At 42.0% G+C, this 20,399-nt stretch overlaps 1 long non-coding RNA gene across 1 annotated transcript; it reads right to left on the bottom strand.

The window, feature by feature from the left end:
- Positions 1-5,228: 5,228 nt before the first annotated feature.
- On the bottom strand, positions 5,229-8,182 carry LOC138923509 (uncharacterized). Its single transcript, XR_011437185.1, has 3 exons — positions 8,020-8,182; positions 5,706-5,861; positions 5,229-5,418 (listed from the first exon to the last, which is right to left on the bottom strand). It is a non-coding gene; the product is annotated as an uncharacterized lncRNA (long non-coding RNA).
- Positions 8,183-20,399: the final 12,217 nt, after the last annotated feature.

Below are 20,399 nucleotides of genomic sequence, written 5' to 3'. Positions count from 1 at the left end.
AAATTTCAGCACTAAGATATACATACAATCAATGTGGAAAACTGTAAACAATGGCTCAATCAACATGATGGGCATGTGAGAGCTCATTATACTCTTCTCTCTACTGTTTGACATTTGTCATAATTATTTTTAAGAATATGAGTACTCAGCATGGCTTTGGGCTCTGGAGGAGAGGCAGCACGGGAGTTTCAAAGAAACTCCTCGCCTTGGTTGCTTTGAAAGCCCAATAACACCATCAGGGGATCCTGGAATATTGCTGCGGTGACAGCCTGCAACATCATCAAGCCCACCTGGTGCTGATTTTACAGGGAGAAGTGGAACTCCAAAGGGACACAGTGGCTTTCTCCAAATCCCACAGCTAATAAGTGGGTGATCTCGGAGCAGAAAGCAGATTTCTGACAGCACATCCAGCCCGTTTCCACTGTACCCAGCCCTGCAGCCCTGCAGCCTCCGAGGCTTTGAGCAAAGGTGGAAATAGAGCCAGATCTGTAAATCTCAGTTGGACTCGCTGGGTTAAGGCAGGGCTGGGGTGCAAGCATCTGGCAAGAGAGTGTGTGACAGCATGAAAGGAGACAGGAGTTGAGGGCGTACACTTGAATGAGGAAGAGCAATTTTGAAAGTCCCCTTTGGATCTCCTCTTCCTAATGCAGAGTGAAGAGGCAGGCTTTGGGGTAAGGCCGAGCATTCGGCCTCCCTTCTACAAGAGTCACTTAACTTCCCAAATCACCACTTTCTTCATCTCTAAACTGGAAACAGTAATACAAAGCAGGACCCAGGAAAAAGAAACTTCCTGTCACAAAGGATGGCACATAGTAGATGTTCAGTAAATGCCATTTCTGTCCCTTTCCCTTTCCCTTAACCAAATGATGAGATCAAGTTAGAATGAAAAAAGATGCAGACAGAGCCTCAGTGAGTGTATCTTATCTATTGAGAGCGTCCATTTAATAACTTCTGCTCTCCCGCTGCGCAAATTTTCTCACATTTTCTTTGCCTAGAGAAACATTTGGTTATCAAAATATGTACCTCATATTAGCTCAGGAAACCAAAAAAGGGGAAAAAAAGATCTTCGTTCTGTTGCCACAATAAAGGTTTCCTTCTCTAGCGATAATCAACTCTGCATAATTAAAATCGCTCAGACTGCTGATCTAATTTTCAGACTGGAGGTCTCTTCCTGTGGCAACACTTACAAGCAAAGTTTCTACTGTGAATGAATTTAATCGTGAGTCTAATTACAATTTTAATGAATATCTCCAGCCCTGCATGTAAACTTGCTCTCTAAGGCTTTGCTATCTGTTAGGGTATTTTAAGGTCTTTTCATTTTTAATATAAAGGAATGTGTTGGCAAAACGAATGCATAGTGAAGAAATATACTTTCTGGTTTAGTTTGATTTTGTTTTGATGATCAAGTGAGAAAATGTAAAACGTCTGATGTTTTAAGCAGTCTTTTCCATTCAGGCATTTCACCTCCAGTTTTTGTGTTGTGTTCTCTTCTTAAGGATGGAGAGAGCACCTTGCCACATTAGCGTTCCATTTGCAATTTGGCTTAATTATCTCATTTCATGAATGTCCAGAAAATCAGAACTACCTTAAAGCTCGATCCATTCTGGAAATTCAAGGATATTTTATAAAGAGGTAGAAAAGAGGGAATATAAAAAATTTCTTTCTTAAAAGTATATTGACGGGCTGGCCCCATTGCCGAGTGGTTAAGTTCGCGCGCTCCGCTGCAGGCAGCCCAGTGTTTCGTTGGTTCGAATCCTGGGCGCGGACATGGCACTGCTCATCAGACCACGCTGGGGCAGCGTCCCACATGCCACAACTAGAAGAACCCACAATGAAGAATATACAACTATGTACTGGGGGGCTTTGGGGAGAAAAAGGAAATAATAAAATCTTTTAAAAAAAAAAGTATATTGAAAAGGAAAAACAAAATTAAAGACAGCCAAACTAAGTCACTCAAGTGATCAAAGATATCTTTCCAAAAAAACAAGTAAACAAAAGTCTACTTGATTAAAGTTAGCATTTTTTTATAATAGGAAAAAACTGGAAATCACCTAATATCCAACAATAAATAATTGGTGAAATAAATTGTCGTATGTTTGAAAACTATCTAGTGACACAATGTTTTTCTCTTTCTTAACTGTTATTTTTGTTACACAAATAATACACGTTTAGTTAAGAAAAATCAGCAAATACAAGCAATTAAAAAGATTTTTATAAAATATATTGCCTGTGATCTCACAATCTAGAATTAAGTATTGTTAAAACTGACATATTCTCTTCCAGATTTCTATGTGTGTATGTATATATCATATATATATTATATACATATATAACACACATATATACATACATGCATATACACATACATACTTACAAAAATGGTTTCCTGTTGCATTTTCTGCTTTTGTCACTTAATAGCATATTGTAAACAACTTTCCAAGTCAAAGCTATGTTCATGCAATATCAAATCAGACGCAAGAGGAGAAACGCAAGCCCACCCCATGCTCTCCAGGCCAATTGATTGCATTCCCATTTCTCTTGCTTCTCACAGCCGAATGGTTTGGAGCCCCATCCCTTGCTCTGTAGCCCCTCTGCCTAGAAGCCCCTTTGCCTGCACTTTTCTCATCATCCCTTGAGCTGGGTACAATGCCCCTCCTTAGCGTTGCCATAGAACTGCGGACTTACATCTGGTAGAATCTTGTCCAGTCAGCTCAAGACCCTTGAATTTGTGAGACGACTAGTACGTGACCCTGGAGGGAGAAACGAAACAAAGAATCCCTTTTCCTTTCTTTCCCTACAGAATTTTCTGTAGGGGAAGGAAGGAAACTGAGATTCTTTGTAATTGAAGAGACCAAGTGCTAGATGTTTTCCACAGATATTTTTCATCATTTCATCCTCTCAGTGATTCTCTGAGCTAGGTGTTAGCAGCTCCATTTATAGGGATGTGGAAACCAGGTGTAAAAGCAACGCCACCAGGAATGATCCCAAATCACGTTGTAAACTCACTTCGGCTGTAAACACGCAGAGAGAGCACTGTCGTTTGCAACACTGACCCCCGCCCCTGACACCATCAGGACCTCCGCCCCTCCAGCCCCTGGATTCTGGGTACATCTGCACCATCCTCACAGCACGGATTCTTTGGGAGCCCACCTTTTTGGCATCACTAGCTTCTAATCAACAGGCAGTCTCTGGATAGGTTCTTGCTCACGGGAATGTACCGAACCTGTAAGGAAGACCGGGAAAGAGACTTCTGGTTTCTACCTTAGGAGGAATGGACTCTGCTGAGTGGATTCCCCAAATAGATGGAGGGTGTTCAAAGGCACCGTATGTACAAAAACAGTAGCTACTGTCTACCATAGCAGGAAGATTCCTAAAGAGCTCGTCTTCCAGAAAAGACTGCTTTGTGTGTTTTCAAGACAAGCGTCAATTCCTAAGTTATAGCTGAAGATAAGTGGACCCCAAATGGTGTAGGGTCTCTAAACTGCATAAGTCTTTAAAATTTGGGGGAGTTTTATTCCAGAAAATCAAGGCTGGTCACTTTAAGCTCTGGCTACCTCTCCTCTGGACTTTAGGCATACCCAAATCCTGCTCATTAGCTTCTTTGTATAACATGATTATGTGCTGTCGAGAGAAATAATCTTTTCCAAATCCTCCCACTCCTTCCTCCTGTTTATCTTGACCCTGACTTTCCCTCACCACTCCCCAACACAGCCATATGTGAGGGATTATTCTAGAACATGAGTAAGGAATGCAGGCCACCCTAAACCATGGGAAGGGCATGGGAAATTTCTTCCTAGAAATATCTTTCCTTCTAGGACACTAAAAAATGAATAGACGAAAAAGGAGATGGGGATTCAGACCCAGGACTACCTGGGTTTATGCTACAGTTTGAGAAAAAAAAATATGGATATATATGGAAAATGGGAACCAAAATGGACAATGCAAAAAAACATGCTTTCAAAAGGGAACTTCCATTTGACTAAATTGGTTGGCTGCTCTCCTAAATCCAGAAATTCTCGCCTAGGAAGAAGCCAGCAAGTTGTTTCTGGATGAGCTTTTGGTTCCTTTAAGGGTGACTATGAGCCTAATAAAATGGAGAAATGAATAAAATTAAGCTTTCTAAAAATAGGAAGGCCGGGGAAAGCAAATAATGCAGCAAAAATGCAAAATGATTTGACTCCAGCCAACAGTGTAGAAAACCTAGATGGAATTAAAAAATAAATATGAAGACAAAAAGCACCAAACATTACTAAAGTTGCAAATCTCCAAGCTACTTAAATCTTTTTTTAAGTATATTCTTTAAAAACCTGGAATTGCCATGTATATGGCCCATAACAGAAGCCTAGTAATTTATTTCAGCTGTGGTTAAAAAGAGGCAAGGGGCTCCATGGAGAACCAGAGACCAACCGAGAGGTCCAATCCTTGGGTCTTGAAGGAATTAGATAATGAATTTACTGAATGAATCATTGCCGTTATTTTTATAAGTCAAACACCAGGAGAGTCGCTAAATGCCTTTCATTTGAAGGCTTTTTGTTTTTCCTTTTTCTCTAGTCTTTTAATACAGGTTGAATCATGTTAGGAGGAAAATTCCACGCGAGTGAGATACCGTACTTGCCAATAACCAGCATCCATCTGAGATCCAGTTCCAGAAAAATTATACAACTTAAAATGCAGTCAGGGTAAAGCTTCGAGAAGTGATAATGAGATTCCTCCAAGTTGGACCGGTTTCCAAGTTCTCACGGCTGCTTTACCATGCGGTAAGATGTTGGCTCACGCAGACGTCTGTGCACGTGACAACAGTGGTTGCAGAGAACCAAGCATGATGTCGGGAGAGTCAAGGTCAGTTCCTCTCTCCATCCACATGCTGGGTGACCTTCGGTGAGTAAATTAACCTCTCTGAGTCTTATAATCCTGAACTATGAGACCTGGAAAATGAGAACTATTGTGCCGCTCATGTCGAATTTAAAAGTTATAAAATGCCATCAAAATATAAGCTAATGTTATTATTTTTAACTTTACTATTCTGAGAAAACTCATAAAGATTCTGGGAGCATTGAAAATGATTTTTAGCCCATGCCAGGCAATCCGAAACTTGGGCTGGAAAAATGGTTTGAAATTATGAAAGAGAATACCAATTACCTTTATGGCAAATTTAAGACATCATGGTGGGGAAAACTATCATTGATTGACTGTTTACTGTGGCCCTGACCCTGTGCTCGGGGCTTTACCTAGATTTCTCACATTTTAATCCAGCGAAGTCCACTATTATCCCAGCCCCATCCTTCCAGTGGGAAAACTCAGGCTCAGAGAGACTGAAGGGCACATCCACGATCTTGTTAGCAGATGGTAGAAGAGCTGGGGTCCCCCCCAGGAGGTCTGAACGCAGAAACTGCCCACTTCCCTGACACTGGGCCCTAGCTTGAAAGACAGAAAGATAAACAATGGCAATAGGAGCCACAACGACAGTAAAGCTCTCTTATGCAAACCATCAAGGTCAGTACTGATGACATAAATGGAAAGTCAGTGAAAGCAGAGCGAGAATCATAAAAATGATACATGTAAACTTTAAATATTTTAACTTAAAATACATAAACATTCATTTAATAAAATCAATATTTGAAAGTTGCTTAGAAAAAGAGACAGTTGTTGAAACATATTTTTGAAGCATGTAGATTTTTTTATATGTCATAATATAGTTGACTAACCAATTCAATAGAACGAAACTCCTCCCAGGGCAACTTCGGCTTCTGAACGATGAGACGTTCCGGCTCTCGACCTGACATCCTGCTTCCGTTTTCGTCTCTCCTTTGTTTTCTGATTTGTCTGTTTCTATCACGGCCTGAAGGATTTCTTCCCCGGCCCTAAGTATGTGTTGCAATAAATAAGAATTGTTAGTTTATTGCTATATATTATCTTTCTGTAAATCATTGGAACCTCCAATTTGTCTGGGATCAGTTACTAAACCATGTTCTTAATTATTCTCTTGTAGTTCAGAATTTTTCCAATGTTGTCAACCTCAGGCAACATATTTTCTCTTCTCTGAGACTTAGTAAATATCACCAGGAATTTCACTTTCCACTAAATGCTACATTGAAAAGAACTCCTTTAATGTTAATGATTTTTAATGATTCTATGTAACCCATGTATTCTTGTCCTGTAGTTTTTCTAAAATGAACTGCAAATTATTTTTTTAAACATTTTATAGCCCCTTGATCCATAACTTGGAACAAAGAAGTTGCATTCTGTTATAAAAACCTGGCATTTATTTAAATCACTTTCTTTACATTATTCATAACCAAACCATGAAGAAGCATTATTTTAGACCAAAGACCTTCAAAGTTTTTGCCAGAAATACATGGCAAGAGAAATTTTACATTGCAGCTAGAAATGTTATATCATATATATACACACATTCCACAGACATATACATATACGTGTATAATAAAATAAATTTTCATGAAATACCTTTACAACATACAGTGACACTGATATTTTCTGTTCTATTTCATTCTTTGAAATCCTTTTTCCCCAACTCAGTAAATTTATTTCATGACCCACTGGAAGTCACAACCCACAATTTGAAAAACATTGATAAAGAAAGCACAGGCTTTTCAGATGTCTATTTTCTTCAAGCGTTTCTTCACAGAATGTGTAAATTCATGGGAAAAAATCAATTTATAGAATAATTCAGAGTCTGTCCACACTGATTTTTGTGAAGAGTACTTGTCTTGTAAAAACAAACAATTTCTCTCTCTTAAATCTTGGAGGGTTTTTTTGGTCAGTAATAAAAAGTGAGAATCTGGACTCCACCTGCATTGCCACCAGCAGCTGCTGGGGAGCTGTGCTTGCACTTTGTGTATTCTGGTAGCACTGGCTTTACTTTTTGCACCATGGTTTTCTGGAAAACATCTTATAACGTAGAACTGTTTTAACTCTACTGGAGAGTTATTCCCTAATAAAATTTTCCCTGTTGAGAAGAGACTTTTACTTCTCTGCAAATTTTTAAGCAGCAAATTGATCAGTAGATAATTTGTCCCCTCCAGGGGCCCGTGCGTGGGCACCATGGCTTTTTCCTACATTAAGTCATCTGTCAATTGCTGTAAAGCTTTCACTGCTGCCAATCTTTTGGTGTGGGGCCAAGGCCTTTTCTGTATCTATTGGTTCATGGACTGGCATTCTATCTATTCTTTCTTGCATAAACCATACCAATAATGTATCAACTCTGATAATTAGTTTTTGTTTCTTTAAGGTAGAACAAGAATTTAAACACACTTGGAAAGCCATATGATTACAGAACTCTTCTAGATGTTACAATTTTCCCCAAAACTTTTACGATGATTTTTACCACATCTAATTTGACTCTAGTTCCTTTTAAAGCAGCATTTCCTTAAATTTGAATTATTCAACTAGATTTTTGCAGAAGCAACCCATATTACTATTTTCACATCCATAAGGTATTGCTTTATGTAACATTCAATTACATTATATAATTATAATAACAGGTGAATGTTGTATACATAAAATTGGAGAAAATATAACTGGCTCTTGATAAGCATACAATCCAGGTGGAAGCACGAGACTACAGCAAGGAGTCAACTAGCAATGAGCATTCAGAGTGTGGTTTACAGAAGAAATGGAAAGCACTGGAAATCCAGGAGTAGGTTAAGAGGAGATGGGTTAAGAGAGCTTCTGCTGTCCGACAGTGGAGGTATGGACAAAGCCCACTGGGAAGCAGTCAGGAAGGTCCAAAGGCAAGAATTAAAGGATTGCCACTTTATTTAGGAGGTACAAGCCCAGGGTGGTAAGGGTTAGGGAAAAAGGGGGAATGAATAAGGAAATATACTGAGCAACACAATGCAATGCAGCAGCTACCATTTTACAGTATGCAACAAAGACCCACAGCTGCTAATTTAAGAGGCATGTTTACACACCATGCAAGACTTCCCTGGAAAGTCTGCAAAGAAAAACTACATCTCTGAGCAACCCAAGAAAGGGTGAAAGGAGTTGGAATTTACTCACCCAGCTCCTCTCTCTCATCTGCTGACTTCCATCGGTGAAGGCTCACCTCACAGCAAGTTGATTCCTCCACTCTTTAAGTTGAATATTCCAGCCCCTCAGCATCCAATCAAGAACTCAGATTCCATATCCTACAGTGGGACTTTTAAGTCCCAGTCTCAAAAGTCTGAAAGCAGAGGGGCTCAGCATGTGAGGCATGAGGGCAAGGTAGGGTCAAGCCTTCAATTCAGACTCCAACCAGCTCAGGGAGCTCATAAGGATGCTAGCAAAGGAGAGGATGGCATTATCCAGTAGGTGTGCAGCAGCAATAGAAAGAAGGGGGTGTCAAGAGAATCTGAGAAGGTGCACAAGGCTTTATGTCCAACATAGAAAGCTTAACAGAGAAAGCTTTGAGTTTTAAAGGACAGAGAAGTGGAGTAAGGACATTCCGGGAAGAAGGAATGGAGCATTTTAAAAGACCCAATGGGAGGAAATAGCGTGGCTTTTTCAGCAGAGTGCAAATAGTAACCCGTGGCTGGCATGTGGAGACATCCTAGAGCATGACAGGGGAGAAAGCTCATCACACTTGATTATGGCAGCCCCACCACACTCCTCATCTACAGAGAATGTACAGTCAACTAAAACCCCCTATATCACTATCTTTTTGACACATCTGGACCCGACTAGCACCCAGTTAACCCGACTCCTAGTTCTCATCTACTACACCACATGCTCCCCAGAGAATATTCTCCTCATTAGAGTGGACTTAGGGAAAAGATAGAACCCAGATAAGGCTTAGAGAAAAGAAAACTGTTCATTTCTCCCAAATAATGCAGCCTACATATTTCACAGAATTACTGTTGACAGAATTCACAGAGTTTAGGGAAAAGCAAGAGCCAGAGCCCACGTGATTTCTTCCAGCCATTTCAAAGCTCACAATTTCTCTGCCATTGGTAACCTACCGTGGAGAATTCATTTCATGCCTGTCTACTCTGGTAAAACCTTGGAATGAATTGAATTGTTATAAAAAGGTGAAAATTAGGAATGCCAAGAGTCATTTGATGCAGCTAATTAAGAGTCATCATCGCTGCTGTTCTGCATGTGCTCGTGACTTTCTTTACCTGTAAACTTAGTTTCTGAAGTTGTATCTGATTAAAGAATTGCGAGGAAAGCCCTTTTGCCTGTTGCCAAGGAGAAGGTCTTATCTCTTCACACTGGAACTTAGAGAAAAATATTCATTTTCAACCGATCTTTCTATTATTGGAATTATTTTGATCAAACGGAAAACTTCTAAGCTAGAATTTAGTTCAACTATCTGCTGGGTGTAGTGGATGGAGAAATGAAAGAAATGGGCCTGCCCCTCCAATGGCTTCCACTGCATTTAGATTAAAATCTAAGCTCTTCTATTTTACCACAATAAAAAATTGTAAAAAAAAAATATCCAAGCTCCTTGTGTTGGTCGGCAATGTTGTACCTCTCTGAACTCACCTCCATTTATGTTCCCACCACACCGCCTTAGTGGTCTGCTCTCTTTTCCTCAAACATATCACGCTTGCTCCCTTCTCAGGGCCTCTGTATTTGTTGACCCCACTGCCTGGAAGGCTCTCCTCCCCCAAGCTCTTTACATAACTTGGCTCCGTCACAACATTCCTATATCAGGTTGAAAGTCACCTTCTAAACAAGTCCTTTCCTGACCCACATGTATCAGTTAGGACACTTTCAGCAACAAGTAACAAAGAAGTCCCAAGTAGAAATAGCTAAACAAAGATGTAGTGACTCACACAACATACAGCATAGAGGAAGGACAGTTCTGAGGTCGGATAATCCAGCAGCATTGGGACTTCATCAAAGACCCAGGTCCTTTCCAACCTTCCACTCTGCCACCTTCAGCAGGTCAGCAATGCTCCCTTCAGGGTCACAGGGTGACTGCAACTGGTCCAGACATCACACAATGACACAATGGTGTTCAGTGAAGGAGATAGACATTTCTTTCCATGCAGCTCTTCTTCTTAGAAAAATCTTTACCAGGGGTCACCCAACTGGCAACTCTCTGATCCCATTGGTCAGGACCTGCTTTACCAAAACTAATCACTGGCAAGAAGGAGGAGACAATCATGACTGATATTGACTACATTCATAGTCAAGTCCTGAAGAACTAGAAAATCCATCCTCTCCTTTCAATTCTCATGATCACTCCTTTCATTAAGTTGTGTTAAATAAACTCTAATATCCTTATTAACTCAACTTTCTGTGACACTTCGACTCATATTTTCTTATTTTCCAGGATCCAGCATTAAAACACACCTATAAGAAAAGGATCAAGTTCATTATTATTTTGAATTACCATAATATCAAGAAGATACCTCATTTCTTCTTTTTCCACCCTAAATAAGGTTACATATGAGAGGAGAAGGAGGGAGAGAAGACAGTTTAAGCCATTACTTTAAATGGCCATTTCTTAACAGTGGAAGAAAAGCTAGAGCATAACTCAGGATTTTCAGCTTGATACTCAGCCAATTGTGCAGAGCCCGATCCTGTAAAAATCCATCAATAAAGAAAATAAATGAAACAAAGATAGTCCAACAGCTTTTATGATTCTGGGATGTTAGCCATGGAGAACTTTTTGCATTCAAACACATATCATCGTTGTTGAGATGACATTAAAGAAAATTTATGGACAACATGTGATGTCTTCCTTTGTCTCCCAATCAGAAAAGTCCAGCTATCCTCTGAATTCCCAGAACACTTCAAACGCTACATTCATTCTCATCCTCTCTAGTACATGTTAAGTTATTTCTGACTTTATTATATCTCCCCTACTCACCTGTGAGCTCATTGAAGGCAAAATCTAAGTGTATTAGGGAGTCTCAACTCATTGGGGTCATATACATGAAACCACTATTCTCTTTTCCAATCGTTACTTTCAGCCACTCTGTCAAATTCCTCTCTTCCATCCCTTGACAACACTTGGGCAGAATACATAACTTCATGGTTACTTTCAGTAATTAAAAGTCCTTTCTATTTTAAAACTTCAATTTTATCTCTGATACAAAGTTAATCTCCTCTGTCTCATAGGCTGGACACGTGGTTTGAGAGAACTTGACGGGGAGGATGTTTGGTCTAATTTTTCACTTCTTCCCCCTTCTTCCTCAAGATAGGCTCTTAGTTCTTCAATAGCTGGGAATAGAGAGGAGATGGGAGGAATAGAGAATGGGCAAAGGTCTCCTTACTCAACTAGATGTGCTTGAATCCTCTCTTTACAGTCACTGCTTTGGACCATTGATGCCCTTAATACGGTGGACCCTATGTGCTGACTCTCCCGAGTGGCGTCCTCCAGGGCCCTGTGAAGTCTCCCCAAAGTACAGGTGCTTTCCATGAGAAATCTCGATTGGCCTCTTCAGTCTCCCACTCAGCTCGCACTGGTGTTGCAGTCTCCCTACCTCGTAAACAGCCTGAGTTCATCAATCCCAGTTGATCAATGCCCAATCTTCGGTATCCTCTTAACCTCCAGGAAAATCACAATTGGGGGCATGCCAAATGACAAGTGCTGATTACCCAGTTGCCAGCCTTTCCTAAGCTTTGCCAACTCACTCCCATTCCTTTTTCTACTACTCAAAAGACAGATCCACTATCCACAAACAGGCATAACTCAGGACTAAGATGAGCATCACCGCTTCTTGTGGCTGGCCCCAATCTCACAAGGGGTTCTCTGGTAGCCCCTATCGCCTTGACTTTGAGGGGAGAGGGGTTAGGTAGTCACTTCTCACCTGAACACTCTCCATTAGCACAACAACCCCACAGGCTCTCCCTTCTCCCTCCCCAGTCCTCTCCTTTAACAGACTGGGTGAGGAACCAAGGAGTGATTATGGAGGGGGTCTCTTTTGCCCCCTTTGGGGAGTGTTGGGAGCTCTCTTTAGATGGAGGAAATCATTGCCTCTTTGTCCTCTATTCTGCACTCTATTGCCCATTCTGCAGCCACAGGAAAAAAGTCCTGCTCAGCATCCTCTTTCACAGTATATATTTTCATTTGCTGCATAACAGATGACCACAGACTTGGCAGCGTAAAGCAACACACGCCATTATCTCACAGTTTCCACGGTAGGGAGTCCAGGCACAGTTTATCTTAGTCCTCCACTCAGGGTCTCATCAGGCTGCAATCAAGGCGTCGCTGAGCTGTATTTGTATCTGGAGGCTTGAATGGGGAAGAACCTGCTTCCAAATGCAGTCATTGTCACCAGAATTCATCTCCTTGCAGATGTAAGACTCAGGTCTGTGTTTTCATGCTTGCTGTCATCCAGGGGCCACTCTTAGCTCCTGGAGGCCATCCCCAGTTCCTAGCCACATGGATCCCTCCATAGGCCCTCCCACAAATTGCAGGTCATTTTTTTTTCTTTTTTGGTGAGGAAGATTGTCACTGAGCTAACATCTGTGCCAATCTTCCTCTATTTTGTATGTGGGATGCTGCCATAGCATGGCTTGATGAGCAGTGTGTAGGTTCACCTGGGACCTGAAGCTGTGAACCCCAGGCTGCTGAAGCAGTGTGTGAACTTAACCACTATGCCATGGGGCAGCCCTTGCAGATCACTTTTTTAAAGCCAGCAGAAGTATCTCACACTCCTGTCTGCTAAGACATAATCTTATATAACATAGTACAATGATGGGAAGGACTATGGTATCACCTTCACCACATTCGGTTGTCTAGAAGCAAGTCACAGTTTCCACCCACACAGCAGGGGAGGGGATAGACAAGGGCCTGATTCACTGGGAGCCACGTTAGGGTGTCTCCATGACACACAGGCTTCCTTCCTTCCTTCCACATGTAGGTGGCTTGATATGTGCAAATCACACTGTGCTAAGTGAAACAAAAATGATTAAGGCAAGCCCCTGTCCTCAAGAAGGTCATATACAAATGGAAGAGATAGTCCTATAAACAGCTAAATTGTAGCTTATAATAAATGCCCGCATATAGTTATGTACAAAGTACATGTGCAGAGCCAGGAGCGTGATGAAGGCAGGAAGAGTTCATGGAGGAGGTGCTGTTTGCATCGGCTTTTGAAAGAGGAGAGGCAGGAGGGGGAACCACAACACTTAGCACAGCACTTTCCCCGTATCAGGCATTCAGCAAATGTGTGTTGAATAAAAGGCTAACATATGTGAACAAAGATCTAATTTTCCAAATGAGCAGAGTGAAGACTTGGGGAGACACCTGACATCACAGCCATTCCCACATAAAAATTCGGGCAGGGTTGGCATTGAAGGTCTAATGGGTCACACACTGCACAGGCCACAAGAACTCGAAATGCTTCAACAATCAAGTCTCTTCATTCCACACACACGAAGCAGCTTAGGTGGCCAGAGAGAACAGGGGAGAGGAACGCTGTCTCAGAGCCAAGAGAACAGAGAAGCGGAAGGATGGAGCCGAGGGCAAGGGGCTGCAGAACACCCACTGGAGAAGGGAAGAGAACAGAGCTGTCCCAGGGCTGCACCAGGACAAGTGGTTCTAGACAGGGAAATACACAGTCATCCACTTCCTAAGTGTCTACTTTTAGACAACCTTCATTTTCATACACCACATACTGACACCCTAAATGGCTTGACACTTTCCTCTACGAGATGACAAATGAACACTCTGAACTATTTAAGAGCAGTATGTACTTGCCAAGTTCCTTTCTGACAATATCACCACCTTGGGCTGTACGATAGTGTTTAATGCATAAATATGAATGTAATATTGCAAAGATCTTTAAACAGGGTTCTGAGGAGCCCATAGAGGTGCCGCTGAGATCCCTGTGTTCCTCTCCCCATTCTAATCAAGATTGCTCCATTTCTATGTTTGACAGACTGGAATCCTGGGGAGACATCATTGGAAGAGAGTTCCATTGTTTGGGTTTTTTCCCCAAAACCATTGCTTGATTATATTTTGCCCTTTTTTAAAATAAAAATGAGAAATTGGAAAAATAAGAGTCTTACCACAAGTGACAGGAAGCATAAGCCTCATAAACACATTACAATCAAAATTCAGATGGAAACCTTCCAGCCCACCCAAAGCAGCAAAGCTTCGCTTCAATTCAATGTTTAATGAACTTAGCGTGGGTCAACCAGACATGCGATTGTGAAGGGAAAGCAATGAAAGATTAATGTACAAAATATCATTAATAATATATTATTGAAGATTGTGACTAAAAGTGAAGATGTAATTAAGGATTTTACAGTATTTTAAGCTCTCTGGAATGGAACGCCCATCATAATATGAATGTCTGTATCTTTCACACATTTGAAGTTAGCACATACATGTTTTTAGGAATGTGTGTATACAAAAAACAGGAGAATATCTGCAAAAACAAAAGTGTTTTCATTAAGTAAACTTGCAAGTTAACGACTGCCTCCAGGTAATGCATCTTGAATATATTAGTCTCAATCTATACGACATACAACCTACCCTTTCTTTTGGTTTTCCTTTCACTTTCAACATCCATCTCACCTAGCTTTCGTTTCAACCTGAATCTTCTTTCTTTTATTCTTAATTCTGGCCCTTGCTTTCACTAAGAATTCTCATCACTTTGCTGGCATTCTAACAGATCAAGAAAAAAAGTTTAAGAAAATCATGGCAAATATTTCTCACACTGGTCCTGCTCGCCTTTCCTGCCTGCTTCATTTCAAATTATTCAAAATAGAGTTTCTGATTACCACAATAAGAAGCCAATAACAACACAGAGCCTTGTTATTAGTAAATAAATGGAATGGAAATCTACTTGGCCTTGGCAGTAACAAAACAAATATTAAAGCAAATAAAATCACCATGCAAAGGCATGATCTCCCCCTTTGAACATTGCAAGAATGAGAAATTTAAGAAGAATGGACAAATATTTTGATGAGCAGCATCTTAAATCTACTCTTCCGGATTTTCACTGTCTTCCTGGCCACTGTCTTCTTGCATTTCTTTGCTTTCTGACTCCTTCCAACGAATAGCCTTTCTCTCTGCAAATATTCAGCAATACAATAAACCAGCATAAAACACCTATCATAGGCATTACGTCATCCCAAGTGCTATGGAAGATACAGAGTTGAGCTTACCTGGGAGTTTACAGTTTAGCAGGGGAGCTAACTCATGTAATCTAACAAAAAGTAAAAATACACAAGAGCTTAAAGAAAGAAAAAGATGAGGTTCTTTGGAGAAGGTAGCATTTGAGCTGGTTTTGAAAGATTGGTAAGATTTAGACTTGCAAAGTCTAGTAAGGGAGCTAGTAAGGGAGCTCATGAATAAACATGCCAAAATGATAAAGCACGAAATGGTTCAGAAAATGAAACTTAGAACTTGGGCTTTGGGGACTGCAAGACTCAGTTTCAAATCCTAGTTGATGAAGCCAGGTCAAACGTCTTCTTGGAAGGCACAAAGCACCCTTTTCTCTGGGATGCTGAAACATGATGCTGAGATGCAGACATTATTTTGGTGCATTGAAGCAGCACATTTTCCCCCACTCTTTCCCTCCCTCCACCACCCGTCTCATGCTGGGTTTATGTTCACTCAAACACATAAAGCCACCGGCCCAAGGGCATCCATGTTTCAGAGCCTGGATTCAAACCGAAATCTCTACCATTTCAAAGACCCCACTCAGCCAAGATCAGCTGCCTACATCCCCTTGCCTGTCCCACTAGAATCTGTCTCCTGTAGTTTTAACCATCCTGGGAGCCCAGCATACACGCATCCCACCCACACCTTGCTAGGCAACCAGCACCATTAGAAAAAAGAAGCAGCACAAGCTTAATTCCACCAAGTGACTTTTGTTCTCATTACTTCTCTGCACCATTTTAAGTAACAAACAAATAAGTAGCCACCACAAGTATTGCCTGGGTCTAAGCTTGTCACATGTGTCAATTTATAATAACACACAGAAAATACCAACTAAACACCCAAGATCTTGGGCACGATAAACTAAGGAAAGAAAAAAATATATTTAACATCACAATGACCTACTTTACTGTGATACATCAGGATATTTTCAAGTTCCATTTGGGAAATATCTTCCCAGCTACAGTGGGGAAGAGAAAATGAAGACCCCTTTGCAAATGAGTAATAAGCTACTCCACAGCAAAAGAAGTCACCTATCAATATGAGTGAACCCCTGAAGGCTGGCCCTTCCTAGGTATCATTAACACGGTATCTTAGCTTAGGCTGCTTTAACAAATTTCCAGACTTGTGGCTTAAATAACAAACATTTATTTCTCACAGTTCTAGAAGTTAGAAGGTCCAAGATCAGGGTACTGGCAGATCCAGTGTCTGATAACAGCCCACTCCCTGGTTCGCAGATGGCCATCTTCTCGATGTATCCTCACATGGCAGAGAGCAGAGACAGAGAGAGAAAGAAAGCAAACTTTCCTCTCTCTTCTCATAATCGCATTCCTGAAGGATTATGCTCTAACGATCTAATACTTCCCAAGACACCACCTTCTAATACTATCACATTGAAGGTTACGATTTTAACATACGAATTTTGGAGAGACACAAACATTCAGTCCACAGCACATGGTCTTTACAATCACTCTATAAGGAAGGTTTATTCATCTTGTGTGAAAACTCTCAGCTTAAAGGGGTTAAGTAATATGCTTAAAGTCGCATCACCAATTAATCACCAAGCAAGAAGCAGAAGCCCAAAGTTGGATCTGTTGGACTCTAACTCCTAACCTCTGGATTCTGTATGGAGCTACATTCCAGTGTCAGCCCCTTTAGAATCCACCCCACATTGTCTCTCTCAGCTGACCTCTCCTTTCCAAACTTCGCTCCTGTTCTGCCCTAAACTCTCTGATGGCCAAGATTTATTGAGTGCTTACAATGTGCTAAATACTACTCTAAGTGATTCACAAGCACAATCTCAATTAATTTTCTCAACAGCCTGATGAAGTGGGCAGAGCTGGTCCTCACAATGGCCATCCTGATTGTTTATGGATTGCATCCAACCTGACCAGTCAGTGCCATGCCAACCACTGTTAAATACTTAACATCACTCCTGGAATACACACTATGATTATGCCTGTCTAAGAGATAAGAAAACTGAACCTGTGAGAGGTGAGGTGACACAAACAAGGTCACATAGCTGAGAAGTAGCCTTAGCAAGATTCAAACCCAGGTCACTGTGCTGGCAAAGCCCATCCCCACACCTCGCTCCACACTTCTCTGAGGCCTTGGCCTACTGCAAAGGGGTCTGGATTCAAACAGCTCACCTGCCTGTCACTTACCGACCGTGTGAACTTAGATCAACAGGTAGCCTCTGCGAGCCTAGATTTCCTCGTTTGCAAAATGGGGCTATAACATCTAATTCAAATATTCGTAATGTGGTCTAAATCTAAACACCTATGCTCACCAGCATGGATGGCTTGAGGTGGGCACTAAATTATCATTGTTGTTGTTGTTATTTGATATTTAAGAAAAGCGCCCTCCAAAAGGCATTTAAGATCCTCTTCAACCTACTCACCGCATTGTTCCTCAAACTTAATGTGTCTACCTGCGTCTCTACCCCAATAGTCACATAAATATGAAATGTATTTTCATTCTCCATGCTTTTGTTCATGGTATCTTGACCTGCTTTTGCCATTTCTCCACCTATGGAAAAAGTTTCTAGTAAGTGTCCTGGCTTAGCTTCAACGTTACCTTCCAAAAGAAGCCTTCCCCAATCCCGCCACCAGAATTAATCATCTTAAACTACCAGTGCACATTGCTTTTAGCTCTAGTGAACAATTTCTCCTTCCTGCCTTTTTTTTTCATTTATTTACTCATCCATCTCCCTAAGGACTAGAACCTCTGTGACTCATGTCCGCCACCCCAACGGTATCTAACCAAGTAATTGAGGAGAGGCAAGGGAAGAGAGGTGATGAGAGAAGAAGGGATGGTCCAGAGCTGAGCCCAGTGGAGGACAAGATGGGAGAGAAGTTGGGCAGAGCCTGGGGAGGGGCTCTGGTTGGCCAGAGCTGCTCCAACATTAATAACCTGAATGTCATGCATCAAGATAAATCTTTTGGGCTCAAGTCTCCCATGTGGACCTTAATTAGCTGGGTGACTTTGATCAAGTTTGTTCACCTCTCTGGGCCTCAGTATTCTTGCTTATATAAGGAAGGAAATACACTAAATGCACTAAATCTCAAGGGTCTCTTCCAACACTGAATTCCATGCATCTATGCCCCACCTCCAGCCACATTGTCGTCATCTTCCCAAAGATGATCACACTGTGGTGCCGCTGCCTGGCTCCTCCGTCACACTCTGAACTCCTCCAGGAGAAGCAGAATGCACTGGATCTGTTAGCTACTGCCTCCCTTGCACTTAGCACCAGACCTGGCATTGTTTCACTAAATGAGTGAACAAATGAATGGTCTGAAGGAATGAAGAGTTCTAACAACACCAGAAAAGAAATCCGGGCCCAGCAAGAGTTGGTGGAGCAGTGATTGTAGTGGCTTCTGGTGACAGAGTGGGATGTGAGCAGGCAGCCCATATGTCCCAGTTTGCTGGGACAGTTCTGGTTTTTCCTGTTGTCCCAGTGTAATTCTTGTAGCATCTCCTTTCACTCTCACAAGTGTCCCCATTGACTGATAAACTAAAAGGTCACCCCAGAAATGAGGGAATCCTGTGCTCTCAGTACCAACCATGCACCAGATGCTTCAATCAGCTCTTTCCATACATAATCTTTGTCAATCTACCTCAAAACCCTTAATATGGGTGTTATTATCCCCATTTTACAGATCAAGAAATTGAGGCTCAGAAAGCTTATATGAATGGCTAAAACTCTCAGAGCCATTAATAAGTAGAGGGTAGATTCACACCCTGGACTGCAGGCATTCAAAGTCCTGCTCTTTCTACTCTGCCATGTGATAGGATCACATGGGAATGGGAAGCGTCACACTCCCCTAGACTCATGGGGAGATTTCTCCCACTCTTACCTCTCTTGTTACGTTCCCTCGATGCCTAATTTTTCTTCGCTGGGTCCACTCTGCAAACCCCAGGATAGCCACAGTTTCCATTTTTGTGGAGTGGGCATGTTTCTCCCCTTTCTATCACTCTTCATCTGCTTCCTCCAGAGACTAAGTCTGTAAGAGAAAACTGTGCTTTAGAACTCAGAGCGAAGGAGCCACAGACTCCTTGAGAATAACACATGGCAGGCACGGATGATCACAGGGCCAGGGAGGAGGCGTGCACGGCAGACTCAGAGGCAACGCAGCACTGGGGCTTCTCCCCGGATGTTGCTGTCACAGAGAAGAACGTGGGCTTGTTGAGTCCACCTGTCTAGGACTGAGTCCTGATCAGCCACTTCCAACTATTTGATGTCGGGCTAATTATTTAACCCTTCACAGCCTCAGTTTCTTCATCTGTAACAACCCACTGCCACCAGTCACAAGAAGACCTGTCTCACCAGGCACTGGTTGAGAGGAACAGTGTAGGCTAGAGCTAGGGGTCTTAAGACTCCACCTCTCTGTCACCTGGGCAAACTTCTCTCTCATCTCTCTAGCCTCTGATACATCGTCTAGATAGCACCTGAGGACCCTCAAACCTCCCTCCGGCCTCTCCATCCCCATCACCCACAGCCATCCTCTCACTCTGAGTTCATAGCAATGGCCTCTGCTCTGCCCCTTTCCCTTCCCTCTGCCAATTTATTCTCCACTCTGATTCCAGATGGATTTCTTTAAAGTGCAAATCTATTCACATCACTTGCCTACTTAAAATTCTTCAATCGTTTCCTCTTGCCCTCAGAATCAGTTCAAACTCCTTGGAGAGAATTACATGGCTCTGGTGCCCTCACCCAACATTTCCTGCTCTCCAGCCACAGTGAACATCTCTTGGTTTCGTTATGGGGCCACACTGACTCTTGCCTCAGGTTTCTCACGATGCTTTTCTCTTTTCCTAGAATGATCTTCTCCCTGTGCATCCTCCACTCGGCTCACTCACTCCTCATCTAGTTAACTCTTTCCTGTCATTTAAATGTTAGCCTGAACCTCGCCATTAAAAGATGAGCTGTCCTCACACCACATGCCAACCAGTTCACCAATTACAGGTGTCAAAGCCCCTTGTACTTCTACCCTTGAAAAATTCAGTCCACTGGGAATGACTGACTCAGGGGCTCCCTCCCTCCAGACCGGAAGCCCTGCAGGAGAAGGGACCACATGTGACTTGCATCCTGCTGTATCCCTGCACAATGGGGAATCAGAGGCAAGGTAGAAATTCCATTTATTCATTCACTCATTCTCACTCATTCATTTGTTCACTGGTTCTTTCCACTGTGGTGGAGTGGGCATTTCTCTCCTCTTTCCATCATCTTTTCTCTGCTACTCCCAGAAACTAAGTCTGTAAGAGAAGACTGTGGCTTATAGCTCAGAAAGGAGAAAGACTCACAAATTCATTAAGTGTACTCCAAAACAGGAGT

The sequence above is a fragment of the Equus caballus genome, chromosome 3 (genome assembly GCF_041296265.1).
Source record: "Equus caballus isolate H_3958 breed thoroughbred chromosome 3, TB-T2T, whole genome shotgun sequence".
In the NCBI taxonomy this organism is placed as follows: Eukaryota; Metazoa; Chordata; class Mammalia; order Perissodactyla; family Equidae; genus Equus; species Equus caballus.
The sequence above is the reverse complement of the archived record's forward strand: the minus strand, read 5'-3'. Positions and strand labels throughout refer to the sequence as shown.